Genomic DNA, 18,371 nt, shown 5'->3' with positions numbered 1-18,371 from the left:
TTTCTTTATCAGATGTACTGCAATGGGGAGATACTGTTCTTAATTCTTCTGTTGAGAGGGGGCCACCATGGATGAATGTAAGTAAACCAAGAGGGTAGATTATAGATGGTGGAATAGCTTGGATAGGTGGTAAGATGGAAGCATGGAGCGAAGGATATGGTAGGATAGGATCTTGATTTAGCTGATGGCATGAAAATATATCCTTCAGTAGAGGAGGTATCACTTGAGGTTTTGGAGATAGAGGGGATGGTGATTGCACTATGGATGGAAGACATGGTACAATGATATCTTTGTTTATGCTTTGGGGGATGTCAACATGCTTTTGGGCAGGATCTTGATAGGATTGGATTGGAGTGGATGGTATGATAGGAGGTGAAGAGATGGATTCTTCAAAGGCAACGAATGGATAGATGGAAGATTTAGTAGTGGAGATGGGTGAATAGAAGATGGATGCATAAGGGTCATTACGAGAGATTTGGGAAATGCTTGGAGGTGATGTGGATAGGATTTGGAGGGATTTGATAGGTGGTGGGATTTCGATGCTTGTGAGAAGTGGAAGGATTTTAAGTAGTTTGATGGATGGTAGAGGGATGATAGCTATGGGAGATGGAGGTGATAATATGGATGAAGAAGCTTCATCACAAACTACTTCACGTGGTTGGATTAGATGACATGGCTTATCGAATACTGGAGGTGGCTTTTCTTATATTTCCTCTAGGAGATTCCTTGGAGACTCGTGTGTCAGAGGTGGAGGTGGTGGAAGATTGGAAGCTTGGTTGATTGGGTGATGGAGGAGAAGCTGGGATATCAGATGGCATGACTAGATAGTTTGGAATAATTCTTGAATTTTGGGGGATGGTTGGCAAAATGTTTCTAAGGCTTTCAATATACCCATCATAGTCAACAATATTTTCACCATCATTTGAATAGGAGGTGGCAGGAGCAAGGACAATGTGACCAAACTCATCATTATAGGATTGAGACTTCATGCTTTGACGGTGAGTTTGATGGGGATGAGGTCTTAAATATGGATGAACACAGAAGCTCATGGTTGGATTTGGATTAAGCTCAAATTTTGGATTGGGTTTGCAAAGATTTCCTAGGGAAAGTCAAAGTTGAATGACAAACCTAAGGAGGATTGGATGGGGATTTTAGGATTTTCTAAGCATGGAAGAATTCAAGCACATGCTATCAAAAGGTGAGGGTTTTGCTTTCCTATGTGTTGGATTTGGTGGTGGCTATGTCAACTTGATGATAGACTAATGATCCTATGGGCATGACACAAGATTGACCACTTGTGGATCCCAACCTTTAGCTCAAGGTGATGAGGGATACAAGTGACAAAGCTAGATTACCCTAGAAAATGCTCTATCAAAGGGATAACCTTGGTGAGATTGGTGGATTTGGATAGATCGATTGGATAGAAAACTCTGGCAGAGTAACAAAAAATTCCTTAAAGGCTTGGGTTTGATTTTGGATTGGGTTGCTAGCTGGCTAGGGGGGATGATTTGGATGGACTTTGGATTTGGGATTTTTCTAAAGCAAAGAACTAAGGGAGCTTGGATGATTTCCTGATGAGACAGTGACTACGCTAAGTATGCCTTGAGCTGGGAGATTTTTGCTTTTCTGGGATTTTGACCAAAGTTGGCAAACATTCATTCAAAATCTATGAACAAACAAGCAAACAAAATTTTGGAGCAAGCACGTCAAACACACCAACATTCTAGGAAGATTTCTACAAGGATGAAATTTGGTTTAGCTAGGGAGTCCTCAATATACGCAAGGTATGTGAGGCCCATATCCATAGATGAAACCAAAAAGATGTTACACAGCCGAGAGGAGCGGTAACCCAATTCTCCTCTTTCACTTCTCAAGGGTATAAAGTTCCTTGAGGCTTAGCCCAAGTGACAAAATATTGATTCTAAGGGAGGTGTCTTTCGATTCACCTCCCGATTCTTATACTCCATCGAAATGCTGGAGTTGCGGTCATCTCAAGGTGTGATGAAATCCCCAAGCAGGCCTCCTAAAAGGTGTAAAACAAGATTACATTAATGATCTTGGTTTTAAAAGACACGTGTTCATTCCAATTGATGATTTAGATTTTGTAAGCTATGATTGAAGACACTTGTTATTATGGCATACAATGTTCATTCTAATTTTATAGCATCGTCAACATAATGGAAGTCGAGAGATCATCAACATAAGAAATGCGAGCGTCATTGAAAATGCGTCAAAACCATGCGATGTTCATTTATTGTTAGGCATTCAAGATTGAGTGTGAGTTTTTTTTAAGCCCAAAACAAAGATATGTGAGATTCAATTTCAAGTGCGTGCCTGGAGGCCCTCCACGTCAAGAGTTGTTCAATTTTAATGCCCAAACTTGAAGTGTGATCGATTTAATCTAGATTTTTGGACATTGAAGAAATCTTTTAAGTTTAAGACAAATTCTCAAAAAGCAAATTAAGTAGAATCTGATTATGGAACACTTAACACTCTCTTAAGTGGACCCATCCTCATAGATGGCACTGAGATTGCAACCAATGGTTAAATTGATGGGTGATTAAAGAGGGTAAGTCCAATGAAAAAACTAATAAATTTGATTTTTGTCGATTTATTTTTAACTTAACAAATTTCTTAAGCATTCAAAAATTAACTTTGCCTAAGTTGCATGCAAAAGAGAGATTTGTTTGTTTTAGTCATGCATTCCAAGAAATTTTTTGATTTTTATCTATGGCATTCAAGAGTGTGTTTTGAGCAACATACATTCAAAGAAACATGTGTTTAACCATTCAAGTTCATTTTTTAAAACCATGTAAGGAGAACCTGCAAGAAACATAGTTAGTGGTTTCATATATGCTCCAACCTGCAATAGCTACAAAAAGCCAATTTGATTAATCACCCAAAAATCTCAAAAATTGAAGCTTAACTATGAGAAAAATAAAATCAACTTTTTTTGTTCTTTTTACTAGGCGTAAATATGCTTAGAAAAACTTCTACTCTATGGAACCACCAAAAGTCAAAATTTGATTTATACTCTTTTTAAAAAAAAAGGAAAAAAGTGCAAGAACTGAGACGCTAAAACAAAAATGCAACAATAACAGGCAGAGACGACAGTTCATCAGGTGGAGACACCAAACTATGGAGACACTGAAATGTGGAGATGCCAATCTGCAGAGATGACAAAGAAAAAGGTAGAGACGACAACTTAGTTTGATAGTGCAGTTAACTAGAAAATAGACGAAGGCGCCAATTTGTAGAGACGATAGTTGAGGTTGGCAGCAACAGAGACGATAGAAGACTAGAGGCAGTGGCAGAGATGACAGAGTATTTGGCAGAGGCCCTGATCTGTGGAGATGACAGATAAGGATACAGAGACGATAGTCTAGTAGCAGCGCCGACAGCAGAAGACCAGGCAGAGACGCCAATATGCAGAGACATCAGTTTGGTTGCAGAGAAGACATAGTATCTGGCAGAGATGATAGTTTGTAGGCGCAGATGCCAATCTACGGAGATGACACTGCACGAACAAAACTGAAATGCGCAGATTTTTTCTAGAATTTTTTAATTTTTTGATCTTTTTTCAGATTTTAGAGGGTATGTCTTCTTCCCAAGTGTGCCCTTCAACCTACAAAAATAAGTGAAACATCCTACAACTCACTCAAACAACAAGAAACATTAGATTATTAGAAAAAATAACATATAGATAAAAGTGGATGATTAAATGACCCATAGTGGGGTCCCACCGGGCGTGCCAAAATGTATATGAGAAATATGTTAGCAAGAAACACTAATCTATTCAAAAAACAAAAGCATTAACTAGCATAAAAATTATAACATATATGAGAGACAAAGTGAAAACCCTCAAATAAGAATATGAGCCATGGAATGGCTCTCCCAATGAGGATAGTCACTTGATTTAAGGATGAGTCTATTATGTGGATGTGGGATGTATGCTCAAGATACTCAAACTATGCTTCAATGGAGATGAAAAATAGCAAATTGGTGTGGATGTATGTAAAAGCATGAATTTAGGCTTCTCAAAAGGGCATTATAACTTTAGCTCAAGGATTGTGATGAAATGGCTTGGGAGGGGATTCAATTTATAGGCTAAGGGCTTGAAGGATGGAGGGCTAAGATGCAAAGAGAGATGAAAGCTTATGGAGGGCTCAGATTGCATGAGAGGAGAGCATATGGATTGTGCTTGTTTAGCACCAACCAGAGAGTGACACATGTCACAGGGTGAGTGGATGGAGGAAAGGGCAAGGATGAGTCAACAAAAGAGGCTCAAGGGATAATATCTTTATAAAGACCCTTCATAAATGGCTTGTAAGAGCAATGAATGAGCTTGTAAGAGTCTTTATGGCTTTGTAAGAGCATTGAAGGCTTAGTGGTTGGGATATTTTGGAGGGAGTTGAGATTGTTGACTTTGCTTGGCTTAGGAAAGTCTTAAGCTTGCTTAGGGAATGTGACAAGGTTAGGGGGGGGATCAGAGATGATTTAAGATTAGATTAGGCTTGTTAGAGATTTGTAAGTGGATGGCATTCATGAGGGTGGGTGAGTTAGTGACTAAGCTTAGTTAGTATGGGTGGATGGGGTGGATTACGCTAAAAAGGGAGGTTAGGGATAGCTTAGGGGTTATTTAGGATTTGAGGGTTTTATTTATCAAATATATTTATTTAATAAATGGGGATTTGGAATTAGATAGAAGAATATGATTTAATTGATAAATGATAGGTTATTTGATTTATCAATTAGGACTATAGATGATTAATTAAATTAATCAGTTAGAGATGGCAAAGGATTAAATAAATAAGAATTTAATTAATGATGCTTTTAGAGATAGCTAAATAGGATTACCAAAGCAGTGTAGTCAAATTTAGGTGTCTACAACATCAAGGTGCCCTTTTGGTATACACACATTGAGAAAGAATGGGTACCCAATGAGCTACCTCCAATTAACACAGATTTTTGTGTTAATGATAGGATATATCACATTGCTCCATCCTCCTTACATGGTTTTGGCCTATTTTCCATGGATGGGATAAAGGTATGTTACAAAAAAGTTGTTGAATTGTTCAAGTATGTCTTTCCATGTTACAATTACAATGATTGGATGCAGATTGTTTGATATATAAAAAGTATGCGTAGGTATGCACTATCAACTAATTATATACAACGAAAAGAAAATGATCAAAGTAAAAGATTTTCTATGTACATCGATGGGAGACCAAAAGAAATAGGTAATATTGTAGGTTTTATAAATAGTACATGACCTTCTTCAACTAGAAAGCAACCCAATTGCATATTTGAGGTGCGTGAGGGGAATGAAGTTTTTGTTTGTGCAATAAAATCAATAAGTGCAGGGGAAGAACTGCTAATAGATTACCATTTAAATTGCATAGATACAAACAAAGTCACTATCATGAGAGTTGTAAGTACTAAATACCATTTTTTTAATAAGTTTTTTTTTGCTATCTAGTGCTTTCAGTTAGCTGAATTTTTTATATTTAATCTTTGTGACAGGACAATTTGGATCCAACAGATGATAGAGGCCACCAGGATGCTACTCCCACCCCTTCTTTAGCAAGGGTAAACCTTATTGAAATTGTACAAATTATATAGTTGAAAAATGTTATATTATTACATTATTTTATTTATGGTTTTTGAGTTTTTATGATAGTTTTACTAATATTCCTCTCACAATTTGATGTTTAGGATAAGGGAAAAGCACCAACAGTAAGTATCGAGCCACTAGCTATGCTTTCTAATGATGATATTGCTAAAACTCCCAATGTAACAAAAATGTTGAAGAAAAAAAATTTAAAAATTTAGTTTAGAAATAATGAAAATTTTGGATGAGGCAAATATTCCATCCAAGGAAATGATGAAGAGGCTATCAGATTTGAGAGTGCAAGCTCATCATTATGAAGTAAGCAGTAATGAATCTTGAGTTATAACAAAATTTCAATAAAGATTTATATTTTATAATCTTTTATGTTGTGAAGTAAAATATGTAATATGTGCAAAAATACTTTATTGATGCAATATTTTTAAAGAGTTGTAAGAAACTTTAACTACTAAATTCTTGTTATACATGATTTTTTGGCAACTGATCCACAACCTGGTCAAGGACAACATAGTGAGGCCGGTAGTAGTAGAGCTTCGACTGCCACTAGTAAAACAATCTTTTAGTTGACAAGTTAGAAGGAATTTTTTATTTCAAACATTCAAAACTTCTTAAGTTAACTCTTACTTTTATTATTTCAGAATGTCTTTGCTAACAATGTATTGTTCAGGTCATCCAGTGTAGGAAACTCCTACGAGGTTGATGGATGCCCATATGAGATTGTCGACTACAATGTCGACAAAAAGGGGACGTCTAGCTTGGAAATCCTTGTTTTTCTATATTTGGTTTTCTGTTAATTATGAGTTTATAATTTGTACTTTAATCTTAGGTGCATCACATAGTGGATTATTTTTTTTGTGGTAGGAGATGCACCCTCTCTTATGCCACCAGATGTAGATCATAGTGCATGTATTGGTGATAATTCACCATCATTTCTTGGAGCTACCATGTTTCTAGCACGAGAGCTATGTAGACATCATTGTTGATTGACAATGATGAATCAATGCCTTTAAAATGTCCTAAGATTCTAGGTACTTTAAATAATTATTTTTATATTGTAATAAGGATTTTCTTGTAAGATGTAAAAATGATAGGAAGTGGTGAATGCAAGGGCTTTTCATGTGGAGTGATGCCTCATGACCTTCTATAGTATGTCATATTGTGCAAGTTGTTTAATTATTTTGGAATTCCTTTTTATTAGGAGTTTGGTAGGATCATCTGAATTATCAATGACCTTTTGTCTATACCAGTAATTCTCTTGTTTAGTAATTCAATTTGAGCTATGAAGTATTTGATTTAGTATCCGTGGTGGTTTTAATTTGGATTGCTCAAATGGTAATATTGCAGGGACATTGATGGGAGACCAAAAGCAACATGTACATTTATATCACTTGTAATTTAGAGTTCATGATTTCTTCTATTGATACTTAACAAGTCTATTATGCTAGGGCACAACCCTCTACAAGTCTATTTTGCATTTTAATGTTTTTGAACTTAAATTTTTTGAACTAGATCTATGAGTTCCAAATTTGATATAAATATTTCTACTGGCACTATATGATCTAAATAGTGGAAGTGTGTGTACCATTGAGATGTGTCAATTGGTACATTGCAATATCATGCTTTAACACTAGAAGATACTAACCAATTTTTCTATAGAGAACCAAAAGTGGGAGTCTTCTTTCATACTCAATGTTTAGTTTTCAATAATTTCTAACATCATTGCTATTGCCTATTAGAGTTTTAGAGTGCTCATTTTCAGTTTCACTATCTATTTTAGCAATATTTGTTTTCCATAATATCCCAAGTATGATCAATGACAACATCAATTAAGAATGACAAAAAATGAAGGTCATGGCAAGTTATATGTATTATGAACTATATTTTTTTCAAGCTATATTGATTAATATAGTCATAGTACATTTTTTTAGTTTGGTATATTGTGTATGTAATGGAAATGAATGAAAGAAAATGTTTTTTGGGCTATGTCTGATGTTAGTTATTGCAGTAACTTTTTCTACATCCTTGATGTTGTTCAAAATTTTCAATCATACTTAAAAAACTTAGACTAGACAAATTACTTTACAAACCCTTTTTTTTAACAAACTTGAGACTTTGCAAAATCTTTGGAAAAATTTGGCAAATTAATCTGACACAAACTTTTAAAAAGCATGTGTAAAACTAAATTAATGAACCATATTACTTATTCCTGCATATGTTCATAAAAAGCTACATTGCCACCAGCTTCTTCCCTGGAAGTCCACATTTTGGGTCCAGTGTGACCTGGTCCAAATATGGCTAGGGTCCTATATTTAGAATGTGGGTTTGTTGAGGAGAATTCATAGGCCAAATTTGGCCGAGTTTTGACATTAGCAATAGAACCTTGGTAGAGTTTGACTAGTTTGACTAGTAGAGTTTGACATCAACAACTGCATAATTATATACTATAAAGGGGAAAAAATGGTTTTCAATTTAGATTCTATAGTTTGCTATGGTACAAGTCAATTCCCTTCTAATGTATACTTAGTTTTTCACATAAAATATTAGTTTGAGTGGAGTGGAATATTTAATACAATGTTATTCAATGAAAAGTATTCTTCGCATGATTCATTTTAATGGTTCTTACTATTAATTATCCCATGACATTTTTTGCAGGAAACAATACATTTTATAGGAAGCTTTATGACTCATGCTACGAAGATTTCAGCCTACCATATGTACAAGGTGGAACATCATAACTGAACTAATTTTATCCCACTATTCTTTTTTCATATCATTAACTGGTGCAACATTTTTCCTTTCATTCAAGTCTTTTCTTATACTAGCTATATCTAACAATTTTGTGTTTTTTCTTAAAAGATGGAACTTCCAAGATAAAAAATTAAAAGATGAGCTCATCAAAGGTATAGAGCATGAGTTTGGTAGTAATATTTTTTATCATAAGAAATTGTTACAAAAAGCTTGCAAACATCTTAAGGTTGTGAGGGACTCATTTAGAAAGAATCTCATCCTAAACCTAAAGTACGAGCATCCTCCCTTTGTTTTAGTGAGGGAGTGGAATGAATTCATTTTGGATGTAAAGGAGAAAGGGGAAGGTCAAAAGGAAAGTACACCAGAAAATCCGAAAAGGTATGCAATAGTATTAACTACTAGTACATTAATGTAATAATGCACTAATTAGTATTGATCTTTATATCTATATCATCTAACGTATTTCAAACTTTTCATAGGTTGTAAGACATATCAAAGGCAACAAAGGCCAAGCTGGAAAAGGTTGGGCAGCACAAACTTGGCTTTGGGGGATATTCTAAAATCAAAGCACGAGTTGTAAGTAGCAATAAATGAATTGCAGAGAAAAAATATTTATAAAATACAAATAATTTTGTTAATTAATAAAAAATACAAATGAAATGTAGGGCATTGATTTTAATCTGGAGGCCATGGAAGAACACAAAAGAATTGCCTTCAAGAAAGGCTATGCAGCTATGGCTGAACGCCTATGGCAAGCTTCCACTACCCCATACTAAATACTCTCCTACATCATGTGCATAGGTAAATATGCTAAAAAATATATTAGAAATTGAATACTTGAGCAACAATATATTTGATAATAATGTGCATGACATTGCAATGCAGCCCATTAATTGTGACATAGATCATACACTGCATCATGAAGCCCTTGATGTGCCTCATACTATCCATGGAGGTGCTCATTTGCTATTTAAAACTAATTATGTAATTATTAATACAATTTAACATCTTTAATTGAATTTGGTGTAACCTTTTTGTGTGTATTTAGAGGATATAGATAAATCATATCGTACTGATGAACGAGTGCCAGAGGATGTTCAGACTGATTAGCAGGTAGCTCATGTCACACATTTAGGTAAATAAAATCTATGTTTTGTTCTTTTGAATTAATTTTTTTATTTATATTTCTTTTACTTAAATAAAAACTCGTAATTCACTAATATAAAATGGTGTGAATTTAACTCATGAAGTACTTGTTATTGCAGCGGACCCCCCTTTGGTGTAGCGGCCTCATGATGTTCCTAAATGGATGAGGAGGAGACATGCATTAGAACCAATAGAGGAGGGGGATGATGAGGACATTGATATTCCTCTTAGAAATTTTATGAAAAAAGAAGAAGCAAGAAAGCCAAAAAGAAATGATTATTCATGAATGACTTACTCTTGAATATTGTTAATGGATATTTTGTTAATGAATATTGTTAATGAATATTATTCATTAATGTTGGGTGTTAATGAATTATTCATGAATGTTGTGTGTTAATGAATTTTATGTGTTAATGAATGTTATTATGTCATTATAATTATTGAATGTTATATTTCAAAAATGGATGAATGAATGAATGTTATTAAATGTTAATGGGGAATTTAGAGTGATGTTAAGGGGGTGGGGGGTGGGGGGGAAGGGCCACATGAGCTTCCACCTTCACGTGGTTGGCCCTATTTAGTAGAGAATATTAAAATATTCATGAAACCAAGTGAAGCTCAAACTTTAAAGATAAGCTTATAGTTAATAGTGACAACCAATTAGCAAATCCAAATGAAGTTCTTCATTACAGGTATCTTTTTAGTTTTTAGAGCACGATTTCATGTTTTAATATTGTGTAGTTTTTTCTTAAGTTAAAGTATTCTTTTAATATAACAACATAATTTATGACCATTTTAGTAACTATCCTAACATCACTTTATAAGAAATCCTATTTTGGCAAAGATGGCAATAAGTGGTGCTATCTATTCCTTGGGAGATTGGATTACATAGGTTTGTATCTCAAAATCATTTGCATGTGGTAGAAATGTATACTTACAACCATTTCATTCTACATTTAAATCAAGAACATATTCTCTATCTATTATTTTATTTTAGATTGATAAATGACAGAACATAAAGAAATAGAAGTATATGATCCTTTCTTCATTTCTAATTATCAATAAGTTAGAAGAATATAATCAATGTCTTTATTTTAAATTGCCACATAGAAGGAGTAAGAGAGAATGTGATTGATATTTCTATTTCAATTTGCTAAATCAAAAGCATGTAGTAAGAATATATGACCCATTCATATCCTTTTTTTTCTAGTGATGCATGCTACATTTGTGATTTTCTACCCTAGAGTGCTAAAAGCATATGGTAGTATGTTTAGGTGATAAGTCTTGATTCCTTTATGTTTTTTTATTAGTGAATAGATATAACCATTGCTAAAAGGGCAGTAACTCACCTAGAATTGTCTCTTTTCATTGAGACATCAAGATATAAAGGCAAGAAGACCATGATAGTTAAAGCCATAAAAATGATCAAGCAATCATTCCAAATGAAGCATATACATTGATCCAATCAGCATAATCACTTGTTCAAAGAGCAGTGACCAGCATCTAGCGGCCTCTAATTTCAACTTCAATGAAAGAAAGAAGTTCAATACAAGAAAATATTAGAAAGTCAAATCTATGAGTGTTGAAGATTCCTCCAATGTATTTAACTATATTACCTACTATAATCTTTACATTTAATTATATATGTTGTTCTCTAATAACCAGTCATGTCTTGTTATATGGCAGGCTAAGAAAGAGAACAAAGAGCAAAAATCATTTGGTTTGATGTGCATAGATGATAATATTACAAGGATAAATATGTTGTTCTTGGAAATTAAGAGAAGATATTCATCTCTTTTTGTTTATGATACAGGCTTGTCTTTAAATATTTTATTATATAGTTTGATGATAATTTTATAATGATCATGTAAATGTAAGAGACATTTGTTTGTTGGTGTAGAGCTCGGTGCTTATCCTATCAATTTGATTCTTGGCCTCTCAATGGTAAATCATTTGGAGAGCTTGGGTATAGCAAGACATTTCAAACATGAGATAAAAAAAGGTTCTAGATGATGTCTATAGGTAATTGGGAGATATTTTTTTTGACTAATTGTAGTACATTCTATGAATTGATTTCCATATTGTTTGAAATAAATGTTCTTCCTAGGCAGATTTTGGATAGAGAATGAAATGGGTGAAGGAATGCCATCAGCATTAGACATAACAACCATTTCTAATAGTTAAGTCTTAATTTCACATAATTCTTGTTTCTAGTATATTTTATTCTATTTTTTAAGTTGTTAAGAATTTTCTTTTATTTGTATAGAATTAGGTTTTTTTGGTAAAGTCAATTAGATTACTTCTTATTTCTTTTCTTAGTTTTTATATATAATATGAATTATGTTCAATTTAGAAGAAATATCTTTTATAAAATTGAACAACTTTAAAGAGTTATACATTGTGTTATGAATTGATATTTAAGATTGAGTGTTTTGATTGTGAAGGAGAAAGAGAAGGGTGAACATTATGTGTAGATTCATACTCAGTGTCTAGACACAACCTAAAACCTTATTATCTTCAATAGTGTTTTAGGATACTATTCTTAGATAAATACTCAGTGTCTAGATTCTTAGATAAGAATAGTGTGAACATTATGTGTAGATTCATACTCAGTGTCTAGATTCATAATATTTCTAACATCTTAAAACCTTGTTATCTTACTCATGAATTCTTTAGGAAGGTGGTGTAGTGCAGGGTCCTTGTGGAATGCCTCATGATGACCTTGAGTGCACAAAGCTATCACTAAGCTTGGATACATGTACTAGTCCACCCATGAGAGCTCCAAAATCAACAAAAGTTCAAAATGACTGTATTCTTCTCACAATTCCTATAAAAGTTGCACCAAGAACTAAATCTTCATTTGGAACTCTTGAATTCCCATTCATACTTAACCATATCTTCTGTTGGAATATATCTCTTTCTAATAAAAAGTGAAATTATTTGAAAATGATCTGAAAGGTAGTGACTTATTTGCTATTGCAGAATCTATAGAATTTTGGGAAGATAATGTTCTTTTTGAATATTTCATGGTCCTTGTGTTTACAACCCATACTGGCATGTACTTGATAGACCCAATGGGACAAATAATTGCAGATACCATGATTATGTGACTCCTTAAAGTAACTAAGGTCTAGCTTGGAACCTATAGAGACTTTACCCCTAGGACCATGCCTATGTAAATGATTGTTAAAATAGTAAATACAATAGAATATATAAAATCTTTCAAGTTTCAACACTATATACACACACAATAACATACACCTAAATACAAGCATACATGGTAGGCCAATAAATATGTAAAATGCATTAAAACAGGGGCAAACTTAAGCTTTAGCCTTCAACTAATTCAAGAATGCATAGAGGAAGTCAACATGCTATTTTATTATAAAATGTGAGATGCTTGCATAAGAGTCTCCCATATACCAAATTGATGTCTCACTTGCAGTAACCTACACTTGAATACATGTATATACCTGGTAGGCTAATAAATATGTAAAATACATTAAAATAGGTACATACATTAGCTTTAGCCTTTAACTAATTCAAGAATGCATAGAGGAAGTAAAGATGCTATTCATTATAAAATGTGAGAAGGAACCATCTGCCATTGTATGGTCCAATTGATGTTCAAACAACATATATCTTTACAAGCCACTTAAAGAGAGTCGAGATTAAGTTTACAAAATTAATGAACAATTGTGCATCAAAGCATAATTTTATACCAAGGAGGTTTGTTAGTGCTTATGTTCCTAAAAAAATTCTAACTCTACATTATTTTAAAAAATGAAATATGATAGTATAGTGTTAAATTTTAATAAAGCAGTTATGAGTTAAGTAGATTTGACCTCAATGAAATGTAAGAACCCAAGAAAGGCATCGGAGGGAATGCTCCTCTGATGGGTGAGGCTAAAGAATTTTTTTGATAGAGCTTATAATGGGAATCCAAGCACCTCTAAGAAGGATGTATGTTGCAGAATCACTTAGGTGAATTCTTAGTGTTTGAACCTTTTTCACTAGAAATACAAAAACATTGTAGCAAAAGGAAAATATTTAGTAGTCAGGATGAGATTAGCTTTCAATAACGTAGTGTAGAGATAGATTATGGATGGAAACTCAAAAATCATGATAGCCATGAATAATCGAGGGTTCAATACTGACTGGAACTTAAAGAATCTATTTAGGAAATTGACTATATTCATTAGTTCAAGGAAGATGTCATGCCCAAATTTTACAAGATAAAACTCAACCAACAATTTTTTTTTTTGTGTCAGGTGAACTTAATAGTAAGATATATAAATCTCTACTTGTTATGAACATTCTAATGAATGGTGACCAAATCATTTTAACCTATTTTAAAGAATTTTAGCTTAACCTTAGATCTATCATTTAACACTAACATGCACCCACATATTAGACTTAGACACTTCCTTGATATAATTACAAAAAAAAACAAACTTAAGTCATCATTCATAATTCTAAAAAAATATATAAAATTCACAATCTAGTTAGGATTTTAAATAAAATTAAAATCCTCTTTAAAAGGAACAAATCTTAATATTATCTCACATAATTTGATAGTTTAAAACCTTTAAGTTAAAACTTTGAATTTATGACATTATGACATAATAATTTTATTATTATTATTATTATATTTAAATTTAGATTAATCTTACTTGTTTTATCAAAGCATTACAACGGTTATTATATCATGATTATTAATCAACACACCTCTCTCAAATTCTAACTTCAATATTTAATCTTCTAGTTAATAAAAACATCATTACCTTATAATAATTAAGATTACCTTTCAAAATTTATAACTTATAGAAAATCAACCCACTTAATATTACTTGCTAATCTACAACTATTTAACCCACATTTTAAAATTTAATATTTCCCTTCAATATCACCCCATCTTACTAAATTTTAGAAGTTTCTATATTTTAAGTGACCTTTTGGGAGAAAACTTGTTATAAACATTCTAAAAGAATTCTCAATGATCTTCAAGAAAACAAAAGTGTGGAGGGAAACTCTATTTCATAAATTTTCATTAAGATATAGAAAACCTACAACCTAATTAGGTTTCTTTTTCAATTTTTTTTTTTTTGAAAGTTCCTTATTTCTCTTCTCATCTTGTTTTATGTGCTTAATAGCTAGCCTGATATATATATATATATATATATATATATATTGTTCTTGTATGTTCTTTCTTATTTGGTTTGCCTTGTGTTGCAGATTTTATGGAGTGCTAGAAAGTGGAGGAGGCAACCCTTATTTTTTTGTTTTTTTCTTCTTCTTTTTTTCTTTTAAATAGGATCTTAAATCGTTATGGCTTCCCTTCTGTTTCTTGATGCAGGTTGAAAGTGGGGTTTTAATGGAGGATTAAAGGTATTGAACATCTAAATCAGAGAGCCATGCTTGTTCATGCATGCACTCTCTTTTACCCCACCTTTTAATTATTTTTTTTCATGGCATCATGATGCCTATATTTTTATTGCTGATTTGTATGCATGTTTATAAGAGGGATTTTAATGGTTAAAATGTAAGGTTAATTATTTATTTAGTTATTTGATTTTGTTTTCAATTAATTCCCTATTAATTAATTAATTATTCAATAGTACCAATATCCCCAATGAAAGAATAAGTTGATGTATTTAAATAATTTTTAATTTAGTATGACATGTCATAAAAGGACACAAAATTTAAGGTTTAACATTGCTAACTATCATTTTTTTATTCATTTAATTAAAATCCTAACCATCCTAATTAAAATAAATACATTCCCATTTTTTTTTAAAATACACTCTTAACACAAACAAATTACTACTACCTACCACTATATTAGCTACCCTTAATAATCACCTACACATACCAACATCCCAAATAATCTCTATTCCCAAAGTTTGCCCCTTTCCACATCAAATTCCTATGTTGTGGCACCATGTGCCCACTCTATCTTCCCACTAATTGTGAATAGTCATAGGTCCCATTGACCTTTCCCAATGCACTAGTTTCTTAAAATCAATTTACAAGTGTGATCCCAAAACACATCACTGACATGCATTCCCATCATCCACCTATACCTCATGTTTCCCTAAACTCCTATCTCCTCACTAGGTGTGGAGTGTTGGTTATATGTGCCTTACCATATTTCTTTTCAAGTGTGTTTAGGCATCCAAAGCAAGAGTATGCTTTCTGACTTTTGTTAGAACTATGACTAGTTTTTTTTTTTTTTAAACCCTTTTAACTTTACTTACTCCTAGGAAGATGAGCGCCTTGTTATGTAGTGGGTAAATATAGGTTTTTTTTAAAGCTTGATTCTTTTATTATTATTACTTTATCACCCTAAGATATACCCTCTATGTTTATAGGTTGCCCTCTAATAGCTTCAAGGATATCCTCCTAATATTTTATTGCTCTATATTCTTGGCAAAACTTTATTTCTTCCTTCCATACATTTTCCAGAGAGAAAATGTGCACATTCAGGTTTAGAGTTCTAGTGGTGTGTTTCATCATCAAGTTATTAGATTTAATTTTCTTTCCATTTAAATCATAATTTGATAATTAGCTTAATATCATTACCTACCATGCATATGAATATACTAAAGTTAACAATGCTGTTAAGATTACTTGAAAACATGGAAGCATAAGCTTGCATCCTAAGTTTATTTATACATGAAAATTTGAAGACTACATCTATCTTATCCATTACATTTAAATAAGATCCATTTTAAACAAATAAGATCCATTGTTGATCAATTCTTTATATAAAAAAACTTTAGATGAATTTACCTGACCAACTTATCTACATAATGGAGCTTTATTTTTATTTTTTGTAGAGCAATCATAACTGAGTGCATTTTCCACCTATGACTCAAGAATGAACATTACTCAACAATACCTAACATTTTCTAGGAGGATTATACATTAAACTACCTATTGAAATGGATTAACTTGTAATGCAATTATGTCATCAAATACATTCATCTCTTCATGTCATTACATATGAATTCTCATCTTAACATAATGACCCAAACTATACTTTCACAAGCTTTACATTTCTAATATGAAATAATACTTCAATGAAACGAATAAGATTTAGGTTTCTGCTTACAATGAAATGCACAATGTCAACTTTTCTTTTCTCTTTCAAGCAAGAGTTCAACAAGATTATCATTCCAAGCTCTTTTCCATTTCTCCCTTGACCACAAATCTGTAAATGCATCACAACAAAACAACAAGGACCATGGGTGCTTTCCACCCAGCCATAGGCCTCCAAAGAGACCACCCCTGCGCTAGGGGAACAAGGCTTGAACCAGGTTACACACATACATCACAAAATTTTGCATGAAGACACAACACAAAACACAATCAACTCCCTTCCATGGCTTGCACAATGATTCACCATTCCAATCATAAAATGTTGGGTGAAGGTGGGCTCTTCAAGGAGGAGACATTTTAACATCATAAATATCATATTACCAATGTATTTTGCCTCTCAAGGCCACCACAACATAAACAACATATTGCCACTGCATTGCCTCTCAAGGCCTTCAAAACAACCATCTTCTCCTCATCCACCAAACCTCCTTGTACCTCCCAAAAAACAAGATTCATGGCCATGATGGAGCCCATGCTCCATGATAATAATAACCTCATCATGAGGTAAAAACAAAATTTTCTTTCTCACCTGCAATGTCAAGCCCAACTTATGCCCTTCACCCAAGGCTTCTCTGCCCTCCCAAGGGTGAGTGAGGCCTTCACATCCATAATCACAATCAACACTCACATTCAAACAAGGAACAACAACAAAAAAAATAAAAATAAGAAAGGATCTCCAAAAGCACAAAACACATTCACTTCTTCCCAACACAATGAGAAGCTCATAACACAAGATTTACAATGCAATGCATACTCCATTGATAAATTTTCACACTTGCAGATCTTCTTATCCATACTAAAAAAAAGGAATAAAAGAACATGTTTAAGTCACCAACCTTGGTCCAAGCTAGGGTAAGGATAGTTGTAGAAGAGCTCCCTTAATCTCCCTCCACAATCTAACTGTCTCTAAAATTAGAGAGTGGGTAGACACCCCACTAGTTTGGCCAAGACCCTCTAATAAACCCTTCCCACTAACTTATAATAGCAAAAACGCTAAGCCACTACTTCTTACAAACTTGTCTCCTCTAATTTTTCTATATTTGGTTTAGTGGAAACATGGAAGAGGACACATGTGACAAGTCCATTTTCGAATTGGTGGAAGAATGCATGGATAGAGGGGCCCTCTAGGTTGTCTAGTCACTATCATGGTCAAAATTAGGTACCTAACATATTATACTATCACATGGAAAGCTTATTTTCACATAAAAGACACTTTGGGACCACCTAATGACCCCTTAGAACTCTAGCCAAGTCCAAATTCGAATTACCTTTGATTGAGACTCCTCATGGAATTTTTTTTTCTATGTGAGGTTAACTTGGGTACTACATTTGGGTTAGGTTTAGGTTAGGTTACTTCTTGCCAAACCTTGAATGACATGGCATCTCCCCATGGACAACACAAGTGTCAAAAGACACACACAAAACAACACATTACATTAAAAGTGACTTAACTCCAATAATACATGAAATTAAGCTATTACACACATATACAATTCACATATACAAAATAAAACACATTACAATGAGGTTTGAATCTTTTCCACTGATTCAACCTTGGCTATGTCATGTTTGTAGTAGTTTGAGCCTTAATTCTCCTTTAAACCCATGGTCAAATTTTTGCACACTAAAATCAAGCATTAGTAGTCCAAGAAAATCATGTAAATAATAAGTACATAAGTGAAATAAT

This window comes from Cupressus sempervirens, chromosome 5, assembly GCF_028749045.1.
Source record: "Cupressus sempervirens isolate cs-2001-9-10 chromosome 5, ASM2874904v1, whole genome shotgun sequence".
In the NCBI taxonomy this organism is placed as follows: Eukaryota; Viridiplantae; Streptophyta; class Pinopsida; order Cupressales; family Cupressaceae; genus Cupressus; species Cupressus sempervirens.
The sequence above is the reverse complement of the archived record's forward strand: the minus strand, read 5'-3'. Positions refer to the sequence as shown.